This window comes from Eschrichtius robustus, chromosome 5 (genome assembly GCF_028021215.1).
Source record: "Eschrichtius robustus isolate mEscRob2 chromosome 5, mEscRob2.pri, whole genome shotgun sequence".
Taxonomy (NCBI): domain Eukaryota; kingdom Metazoa; phylum Chordata; class Mammalia; order Artiodactyla; family Eschrichtiidae; genus Eschrichtius; species Eschrichtius robustus.
Genome location: NC_090828.1, coordinates 60,270,905 through 60,281,930, shown reverse-complemented (window position 1 = coordinate 60,281,930; position 11,026 = coordinate 60,270,905). Strand labels below are relative to the sequence as shown.

The following is an 11,026-nucleotide window of genomic DNA, read 5'->3' as shown; positions in this document are numbered from 1 at the left end:
ATGAGGCCCACCCAATTATGAAGAGCAATCTGCTTACATCAAGTTCACCAATTGAGGCAGAAAGAGTCAAGATGGCGGAATAGGAGGACACAGAATCCGTCACTTCTCACAAGTTCATCAAGAATACATCTACAGGGACTTCTCTGGTGGCACAGTGGTTAAGACTACATGTTTCCAATGCAGGGGGCCCGGGTTCAATCCCTGGTCAGGGAATTAGATCCCACACGCATGCCGCAACTAAGAGTTTGCATGCAACAACTAAGGAGCTGGCGAGTTGCAACTAAGGAGCGTGGCTGCCACAACTAAGGAGCACACCTGCCACAACAAAGACCCAGCACAACCAAATAAATAAAACAAATATTAAAAAAAGAAGAAGAGTTAATAGAATTCTTTTAATGTTTAAAAAAAAGAATACATCTACAAATGGAACGGTTCTCACAGAGCACCTGCTGAACGTTAGCAGAAGACTTTGGGCACGTAAAAGGACAAGAAAAATCCCCTCGCAACCAGGTAGGATGAGAGAAAGAAGAAAAAAAGAAAAGAGGAATCAAAAAAGGGACCAGCAACTCTGGCAGTAAGCTGAAGGTGAGGGGAAGTCCCCGCATGCAGAAAAACTTCCTCACGGTGGGGAAATCAGCTGGGACAGAAAAAGAACTTTGGGGGATCAAAGGAGAATGCAGCAGATGGTCTGTGGAAGGCAGGACAAAGTAAGAACCGCATGCATGGTCTACACCACAGCACTGCGCATCCCAGCCTGAGTCGCAAGTCTCCTGCTGCGAAGGGGGCTGGGTGCTGGAAAATGGGATTTGGAGCACGGACACAGGGAAGGGACAGCTGTTGGCTGTGAAAAGACAGCCTGAAGGGACAGGAGTAAGGAGCCCCACAAAGTCTGCAGAAAAAGCCTGGAGCACCATAGAAGCAAGGTGTCATTGTTGAGTGGTGTGCAAGTGGCAGCGTCACCATTACAAACCCTTTCCCCAGCCACCGGCACTGGGAGGGGCTCCCATCTGAGTGGGCCCATCCGCCCCACAGGCCGGGGTCTCCTCCACCCATGGGCTCCAGGGGCCTGAGCGCCGCCCATCCCAAAGTCTCCTTGGGAATCAGCCCTGGGTGCCCCTGCCTGGGACAGAGTCTGCCAATGCTGCGGGGGCTGAGTACTAAGGTGTGGCGTTCAGCAGATGGATCCGGGGAGAGGAGTGCTGTTGGCCGCGCGGGTACAGCAGAGGGGACGGGAATGCAGGGATGCACGGCCGGGAGTGCCCCTAGAGGAAGCATGGTCTGCCTGAAAATCGAGGCACCAGTGTTGAGAGGTGTGCAGGGGGAGGGCAGGGCTGCCACTGCCCCCACATGCCAGCTCCTGCCTCCACAGACACTGGGAGGGACTCCAGCCAGAGGGAGCACACCACAGTCTGTTGCAACTGCCTGATGGTTCTGCCGCTACAGGCAACTCACACACACTCCAGCCGTGGCCGCAGTACTGCTCCCTGGCTTGAGTGAGTAAGTGTGCCCCAAGCAGCCACTGCTTTCACTCCCTCTCACCTGGGTAAGGAACAGATGCCTAAGGGTGGCACACACACAGAGGTTGGGTCAAAACCAAAGCGGAGCCTCAGGGGCGGTGTGACTAAGGGAGAGGAAAGGAAATCTCTCTGGGCAGTTGCACAAGCCGCGGATTAAATCCGCAGGATCAGCTTGGTAAATCCTGCATCTGTGGAATACCTTAATAGACAACGAGCGTTCCCACAATTGAGACTGGCCTAGCCTTCACAGCAATGGACTTTGGGGGCAAGTATACGCGGGAGTTGGGCCAGGTCAGAGTCTGAGCTGGCCCTACAGTGGCCACAGCAGGTCCAGAGACCTACCTAGAGGTATTGAAAGGCCTTCTGGGGAGGCAGAGATGGGCTCTGGCTCACTGTGGGAGCAAGGACACAGACAGAAGAGGCCCCAGGAAAATAATCTTATTACTTTTATTCTTTTTTTTGCTTCATTTTGTTCAGTCGCTGGTGTTGTTACTTTATTTTTTAATCTTTTATTTTTAATTTTAATTTTTTTATTTTTAAATATTTTTTTATTTTTATTTTACTGTTTTGTTGTTTTGTGGTATTTTCTTATTTTTCTTCTTTGTTTTTTATTTTATTATTTTGATTGTTTTCATGGATATATTTTATGTTTGCTTTTTTGTTGTTTGTTTACTTTCTGTTTTTCTTTTATTTTTCATTTTTTGTTTTTGTTAGTTTAGTCCTCATTGACTGTTCTCAATTTTAATTCTTTTGTTTGTTCTCTTGTTTTTGTTTTTTCTTTCTTTCTGTGTCTGTGTGTTGTGGTGGCTGCTATTTGTTTGCTGTTGTTTTTGCTATTTGTCTTGGGGTCGGTTTGTCTGTTTGTCTTCTTTTCTTCTCTTTTTTCTCTGGCCACACTGCACAGCTTGTGTGCTCTTGGTTCCCTGGCTAGGGGTCAGGCTCCTGGGCTCCTGGGGGGGAGGGCTAAGTCCAGGACACTGGACAGCCAGAGAATTCCTGGGCACAGGGAATATTAATTGGCACGCACACTTTCAGGGGTATCCATATCAACACCAAGACCGGCTCCACACAACTGCCTGCGGGCTCCAGCGCTGGAGACCTCATGCCAAACAACCAGCAAGACAGGAACACAGCCCCACCCATCAGCAGACAGACTGCCTAAAGTCGTACTAATCTAACAGACACCCCAAACACACCACCTGATGCAGCCCTGCCCTTCAGAGGAAAAAGACTCAGCTCCACCCACCAGAGCTCAGGCCTCAATCCCTCTCACCAGGAAGCCTACACAAGCCCCTGGACCAAGCTCACTCACCAGGGGGCAGACAACAGAAGCAAGAGGAATTACGACCCTGCAGCCAGTGGAAAGGAGACCACAAACACAGTAGGTTAGACAAAATGAGACAACAGAGAAATATGTTGCAGAAGACGAAGCAAGGTACAATCCAACAAGACCAAATCAATGAAGAGGAAGTAGGCAATCTATCTGAAAAAGAACTGAGTAATGATAGTAAAGATGATCCAAGATCTTGGAAATAGAATGGAGGCATGGGTCGAGAAGATACAAGAAATGTTTACAAAGACCTAGAAGAACTTAAGAACAAACAATCAGTGATGAACAACACAATAACTGAAATGAAAAATACACTAGAAGGAATCAATAGCAGAATAACTGAGGCAGAAGAACGGATAAGTGAGATGGAAGACAAAATGGTGAAATAACTGCCGAGGAGCAGAATAAAGAAAAAAGAATGGAAAGAAATTAGGACAGTCTCAGAGACATCTGGGACAACATTAAATGCACCAACATTCGAATTATAGGTGTCCCAGAAGAAGAAGAGAAAGGGAGAGGGCCTGAAAAATTATTTGAAGAGATTGTAGTCGAAAACTTCCCTAACATAGGAAAGGAAATAGTCAATCAAGTCCAGGAAGCTCAGAGAGTCCCATACAGGATAAACCCAAGGAGAAACACACCGAGACACATATTAATCAAACGAACAAAAATTAAATACAAAGAAAAAATATTAAAAGCCGCAAGGGAAAATCAACAAATAACATACAAGGGAATCCCCATAAGGTTATCAGCTTATTTTTCAGCAGAAACTTTGCAGGCCAGATGGGAGTGGCAGGACATATTTCTGATGAAAGGGAAAAACCTGCAACCAAGATTACTCTACCCAGCAAGGATCTCATTCAGATCTGACAAGAAATCAAAATCTTTACAGACAAGCAAAAGCTAAGAGAATTTAGCACCACCAAACCAGCTTTACAACAAATGCTAAAAGGAACTTCTCTAAGTGGGAAACACAAGGAAGAAAACGACCTACAAGAACAAACCCAAAACAATTAAGACAATGGTAATAGGAACATACATATCTATAATTACTTTAAACGTAAATGGATTAAATGTCCCAACCAAAAGACATAGACTAGCTAAATGGATACAGAAACAAGACCTGTATATATGCTGTCTACAAGAGACCCACTTCAGACTTAGGGACACATACAGACTGAAAGTGAGGGGATGGAAAAAGATATTCCATGCAAATGGGAATCAAAAGAAAGCTGAAGTAGCAATATTCATATCAGACAAGATAGACTTTAAAATAAAGACTATTATAAGAGACAAGGAAGGACACTACATAATGATCAAGGGGTCAATCCAAGAAGAAGATATAACAATTGTAAATATTTATGCACCCAACATAGGAGCACCTCAATACATAAGGCAATTACTAACAGCCATAAAATGGGAAATCGACAGTAACACAGTAATAGTGGGGGACTTTAACACCTCACTTTCATCAATGGACAGATCATCCAAAATGAAAATAAATGAAACTCAAGCTTTAAATGACACAATAGACCAAATAGACTTAATCGATATTTATAGGACATTCCTCATGAAAGTGGCAAAATACACTTTCTTCTCAAGTGCTGACAGAACATTCTCCAGGAAAGACCATATCTTGGGTCACAAATCAACCCTTGGTAAATTTACGAAAACTGAAATCATATCAAATATCTTTTCTGACCACAATGCTATGAGACCAGATATCAATTACAGGAAAATATCTGTAAAAAATATAAACACATGGAGCCCAAACAGTGTTACTAAATAACCAAGAGACCACCAAAGAAATCAAAGAGGAAATCAAAAAATACCTAGAAACAAATGAAAATGAAAACACGATGACGCAAAACCTATGGGATGCAGCAGAAGCAGTTCTAAAGGGAAGTTTATAGCAATATAATCCTACCTCAAGAAACAAGAAAAATCTCTAATAAACAACCTAAACTTACACCTAAAGCAATTAGAAAAAGAAGAGCAAAAAAACCCCAAAGTTAGCAGAAGGAAAGAAATCATAACGATCAGATTAGAAATAAATGAAAAAGAAATGAAGCAAACAATAGCAAAGATCAATAAAACTAAAAGCTTGCTCTCTGAGAAGATAAACAAAATTGATAAGCCATTAGCCAGACTCATCAAGAAAAAAAGGGAGACGACTCAAATCAACAGAATTAGAAATGAAAAAGGCGAAGTAAGAACTGACACTGCAGAAATACAAAGGATCATGAGAGATTACTACAAGCAACTATATGCCAATAAAATGGACAACCCGGAAGAAATGGACACATTCTTACAAAAGCACCACCTTCTGAGACTGAACCAGGAAGAAATAGAAAATATGAACAGACCAATCACAAGCACTGAAATTGAAACTGTGATTAAAAATCTTCCAACAAACACAAGCCCAGGACCAGATGGCTTCACAGGCTAATTCTATCAAACAATTTAGAGAAGAGCTAACACTTATCCTTCTCAAACTCTTCCAAAATATAGCAGAGGGAGGAACACTCCCAAACTCATTCTATGAGGCCACTAACACCCTGATACCAAAACCAGACAAAGATGCCATAAAAGAAAACTACAGGCCAATATCACTGATTAACATAGATGCAAAAATTCTCAACAAAATACTAGCAAACAGAATCCAACAGCACTTTAAAATGATTATACGTCATGATCAAGTGGGGTTTACCCCAGGAATGCAAAGATTCTTCATTATATGCAAATCAATCAATGTGATACACCATATTAACAAATTGAAGGAGAAAAACCATATGATCACCTCAATAGATGCAGAAAAAGCTTTTGACAAAATTCAACACCCATTTATGATAAAAACCCTCCAGAAAGTAGGCATAGAGGGAACTTTCCTCAACATAATAAAGGCCATATATGACAAACCCACAGCCAACATCGTTCTCAATGGTGAAAAACTGAAACCATTTCCACTAAGATCAGGAACAAGACAAGGTTGCCCACTCTCACCACTATTATTCAACATAGTTTTGGAAGTGTTAGCCACAGCAATCAGAGAAGAAAAAGAAAGAAAAGGAATCCAAATCGGAAAAGAAGAAGTAAAGCTGTCACTGTTTGCAGATGACATGATACTATACATAGAGAATCCTAAAGATGCCACCAGAAAACTCCTAGAGCTAATCAATGAATTTGGTAAAGTTGCAGGATACAAAATTAATGCACAGAAATCTCTTGCATTCCTATACACTAATGATGAAAAATCTGAAAGTGAAATTAAGAAAACACTCCCACTTACCACTGCAACAAAAAGAATAAAATACCTAGGAATAAACCTATCTAAGGAGACAAAAGACTTGTATGAAGAAAATTATAAGACACTGATGAAAGAAATTAACGATGATACAAACAGATGGAGAGATATACCATGTTCTTGGATTGGAAGAATCAACATTGTGAAAATGACTCTACTACCCAAAGCAATCTACAGATTCAATGCAATCCCTATCAAATTACCAATGGAATTTTTCACAGAACTAGAACAAAAAAGTTCACAATTTGTATGGAAACCCAAAAGACCCCGAATAGCCAAAGCAATCTTGAGAAAGGAAAATGGAGCTGGAGGAATCAGGCTCCCTGACTTCAGACTATACTACAAAGATACAGTAATCAAGACAGTATGGTACTGGCACAAAAACAGAAATATAGACCAATGGAACAGGATAGAAAGCCCAGAGGTAAACCCATGCACATATGGTCACCTTATCTTTGATAAAGGAGGCAAGAATATACAATGGAGAAAAGACAGCCTCTTCAATAAGTGGTGCTGGGAAAACTGGACAGCTACATGTAAAAGAATGAAATTAGAACACTCCCTAACACCATACATGGAAATAAACTCAAAATGGATTAAAGACCTAAATGTAAGGCCAGACACTATAAAACTCTTAGAGGATAACATAGGCAGAACACTCCGTGACTTAAATCACAGCAAGATCCTTTTTGACCCACCTCATAGAGAAATGGAAATAAAAACAAAAATAAACAAATAGGACCTAATGAAACTTAAAAGCTTTTGCACAGCAAAGGAAACCATAAACAAGAGGAAAAGACAACCCTCAGAATGGGAGAAAAATTTGCAAACAAATCAGTGGACAAAGGATTAATCTCCAAAATATATAAACAGCTCAGGCAGCTCAATATTAAAAAAACAAACAACCCAATAAAAAAATGGGCAGAAGACCTAAATAGACATTTCTCCAAAGAAGACATATAGATGGCCAAGAAGCACATGAAAAGCTGCTCAACATCACTAATTATTAGAGAAATGCAAATCAAAACTACAGTGAGGTATCACCTCACACCAGTTAGAATGGGCATCATCAGAAAATCTGCAAACAACAAATGCTGGAAAGGGTGTGGAGAAAAGGGACCCTTCTTGCACTGTTGGTGGGAATTGATACAGCCACTATGGAGAACAGTATGGAGGGTCCTTTAAAAACTAAAAATAGAACTACCATACGACCCAGCAATCCCACTACTGGGCATATACCCTGAGAAAACCATAATTCAAAAAGAGACATGTACCACAATGTTCATTGCAGCACTATTTATAATAGCCAGGACATGGAAGCAACCTAAGTGTCCATCAACAGATGAATGGATAAAGAAGATGTGGCACATATATACAATGGAATATTATTCAGCCATAAAAAGAAACGACACTGAGTTATTTGTAGTGAGGTGGTTGGACCTAGAGTCTGTCATACAGAGTGAAGTAAGTCAGAAAGAGAAAAACAAATACCATATGCTAACACATATATATATGGAATCTTAAAAAAAAAAAAAAAAAGGTTCTGAAGAACCTAGAGGCAGGACAGGAATAAAGACACAGACATAGAGAATGGACTTGAGGACACGCGGAGGGGGAAGGGTAAGCTGGGACGAAGTGAGAGAGTGGCATGGACATATATACACTACCAAATGGAAAACAGATAGCTAGTGGGAAGCAGCCGCATAGCACAGGGAGATCAGCTCGGTGCTATGTGACCACCTAGAGGGGTGGGATAGGGAGGGTGGGAGGGAGGGAGACCCAAAAGGGATGGGATATGGGGATATATGTATTTGTATAGCTGATTCACTTTGTTATAAAGCAGAAACTAACACACCATTGTAAAGCAATTATACTCCAATAAAGACGTTTAAAAAACTTATTAAAGAAAAGGGCACATTGACCATAAGTAAATAATATCCATGTTAAAGGTTAAATGCCCCTCTTCCTGGGATGCCAATGCTGGTACTCCTTTGAATGTAAGACTGCCTTCCCAGGTGTCAAGACCATACTAACTCACTGCGGACACATTGATCGGTTTTGTTTTTTGGTTTTGTTTTGGCCGCAGCGGGCGGCTTGTGGAATATTAGTTCCCTGGCCAGGGATTGAACCTGGGCCCTTGGCAGTGAGAGCGCGAAGTCCTAACCCCTGCACCGCCAGGGAATTCCCTGTTCTTTTTTTTGAAATCTTAAAGAAATGTAATCCTGACTTGTTCAGTGTTCTTTGTTCTGACAAGATATAAAACTGTGCTGAAAACCCTCCTTCTCTGGAGTAGTTTCTGAGAGTAATCTGGCAAGTGGGATTCCGGGCTAGACCTCAGTTTGGCTCAAATAAGACGTTTCTATTCTTATTATTGATTGTTTATGGATTATTTTCATTGACACCTCTGACCACTCTACAACCTTTTTTCCAGTGGCAGCCTTCAGAACCAACCACTGAGCTATCCTCGGCCACCAGGACCAGCCAACACCATTTTTTGAGCTTAGCGCCTTATTACTCATCAACCATGAGCTCCCAGATTCGTCAGAATTATTCCACCGAGGTGGAGGCCGCCGTCCACCGCCTGGTCAACCTGCATCTGCAGGCCTTCAACACCTACCTCTCTCTGGGCTCCTATTTCCACCGAGACGACGTGGCTCTGGAGAGCGTGGGCCACTTTTCCCACGAATTGGCCGAGGAGAAGCGTGAGGGTGCCCAGCCGTCTCTTGAAAATGCAAAGCCTGCAGGGCGGCTGTGCCCTCTTCCTGAACGTGCAGAAGCCACCCCAAGATGAGTGGGGTAAAACCCAGGACTCTGTGGAAGCTGCCCGCCAGACCCCCACCTCTGTGACTTCCCGGAGAGACGCGGCCTGGCTGAGCAGGTGAAACTCACCGAGAAGATGACGACCACGTGACTCACCTCTGCAAGCTGGCTGGTCCCCAGGCTGGGCCGGGCGAGTTCTCTTCCAAACACTCACCCTCAAGCCTGGCTAGGGCCTTCTGGAGCCCAGCTGTTACCAACCTGGGTTCTTGGCCTCTTTAATCAATAGAAATTGATAACAGGCCAGAGGGGGAATTTAGGCAAGGCTTTACTGGGACTCGTGCTGCAGCATGAGGGAGCAAAAGCAAGGAACAGGTGCCCTCACTCGTTCCTGGGAATGGCGAGAGTGTGTTGCACTGGTCCCTTAAATGGGGTGAGGGTAGGGGTAGATTGGTGGGTCGGGCTGGAGGGGCGGCTTAGGTGATCTGCCTATCCCTTTGGTGGTGCTGTGAGCAGGGATCCTGGGTAGTACCCTGCTTTTGCTCCCCACACCTCAGAAGTGTCAGTTGGGTTTTGGCCCTTTTGTATCTCTTTGTTCATAATTTGCCCCAACTGTGCATGCAGGCAGTTATTTTTAGTCCCTTATAGTTTCTTTGTATTCTGTTGCTGGAGGAGAGATTTGTCCAGGTGCAAGCACTCCAGTAAAGGGTCCCAGGTCCCAGCCTGTCTCACAAGGGCCTTTGAGGAGCCCTTCCGGTGTCAAGGCTTCTACCTGAAGCCACTAGGCAGCTTTTTAACCACCCTGGAGCCCTCTCTCAAGCCTTGGACCAAATGAAAACAATAAAGCTTTTTGTAGCAAAAAAATCATCATCATCATCATCAACTCATAAAATCGCCAAAATTTTGCTCTGGATAGAAAACTAAATTAATAGCTCAATTAATGTTTTCAGCCAAAATTCAACTCTTTTAGACTTCAAAAGCAAGAAAAAAGAATAAAAAAGAGTTTTCCATAGGAAAACAGATTTTACTTGTTTTTTTGATGTCTTTTTAAACTCAGAGGTCTACTGTGAAACTATTTATGAACCTGGAATATAAAATTGCATGTTGTTTAGTTATCTAAAATGCAGATATTTTTCCCTTCAAATCTTAAATTTAGTACTGAATTGCATTGAGAGCCAGTTATGAAAGGATAGTATGTCTTTTGCCATAAAAGTGGACATTTACTGAAAGTTCAACATGGAAAACCTCTGGAAAACCAGCTTTTATTTCTCAATGAAAACAATATTTGTATTTGTCTTTACTATGTTTCAATAAAAATAATACCATTTATTTGCTTTTATATCACTTATAAAACACATTTGCATGAATCATCTCATTTGAACTTGACAACACTCCGAGATGAACAGGCGAGTTATGAGAGGACAACTTATTACCGAACCAAACAGGTCCCCTCACCTGCGCATAGTAAAGCCAATCTACTGACACCGGGTTGTGGTGAAGGAAAATGCAGCGTTTATGGCAGGGCACCAAGCAACGAGTTCAGGACAGCTCGTGTCCAAAAAGCCAAACTCCCCTATGGATTTCAGTAAAGCATTTGCCAGCTACAAATTGGCACTTGGCATCTACCTCTACAAGGATTAAATCATGAGCCGCTGCAGCTGCTGACTTTCAACACTCCTTGAAAGGAATTCAGGGTGGAGATCAGGAATGAGGCACTCTGCTCTGGGAAAAACTGGCAGAACAGGTCTTCAGATAATTAGATATTTTCAGGAGAAGGTTTTATGAGCCCAATTCTTGCATCTCCTCATATCTAGGAAAACGCTAAAATCCTTCATGGTGACGTCTGCTCCTCATGACTAGCAGCAACCTGCAAAAAATGTGCTTGATTGCATGTACTCCCCCTTCACCAAAATCACATATATACTGACCTTCCCCCTGCCTCTTTGGAGTAGTTTCTCAGAGCTATCTGAAATGCTGTCTCCTGGGCTATAATCCTCAATTTGTCCCCAATAAAACTTAACTCACAACTCTCATGTTGTGCATTTTGTTTTCAGTTGACACATTTTAGAGGCAAGGTGAGGGAGGGGAGTCACAGGGTGCGTAACCAACTCGTGCACA

At 42.5% G+C, this 11,026-nt stretch overlaps 1 pseudogene; it reads left to right on the top strand.

The window, feature by feature from the left end:
* The first annotated feature begins 8,662 nt into the window (after nucleotides 1-8,662).
* On the top strand, nucleotides 8,663-9,190 carry LOC137764632 (ferritin light chain pseudogene; annotated as a pseudogene).
* The last annotated feature ends 1,836 nt before the right edge of the window (nucleotides 9,191-11,026 follow it).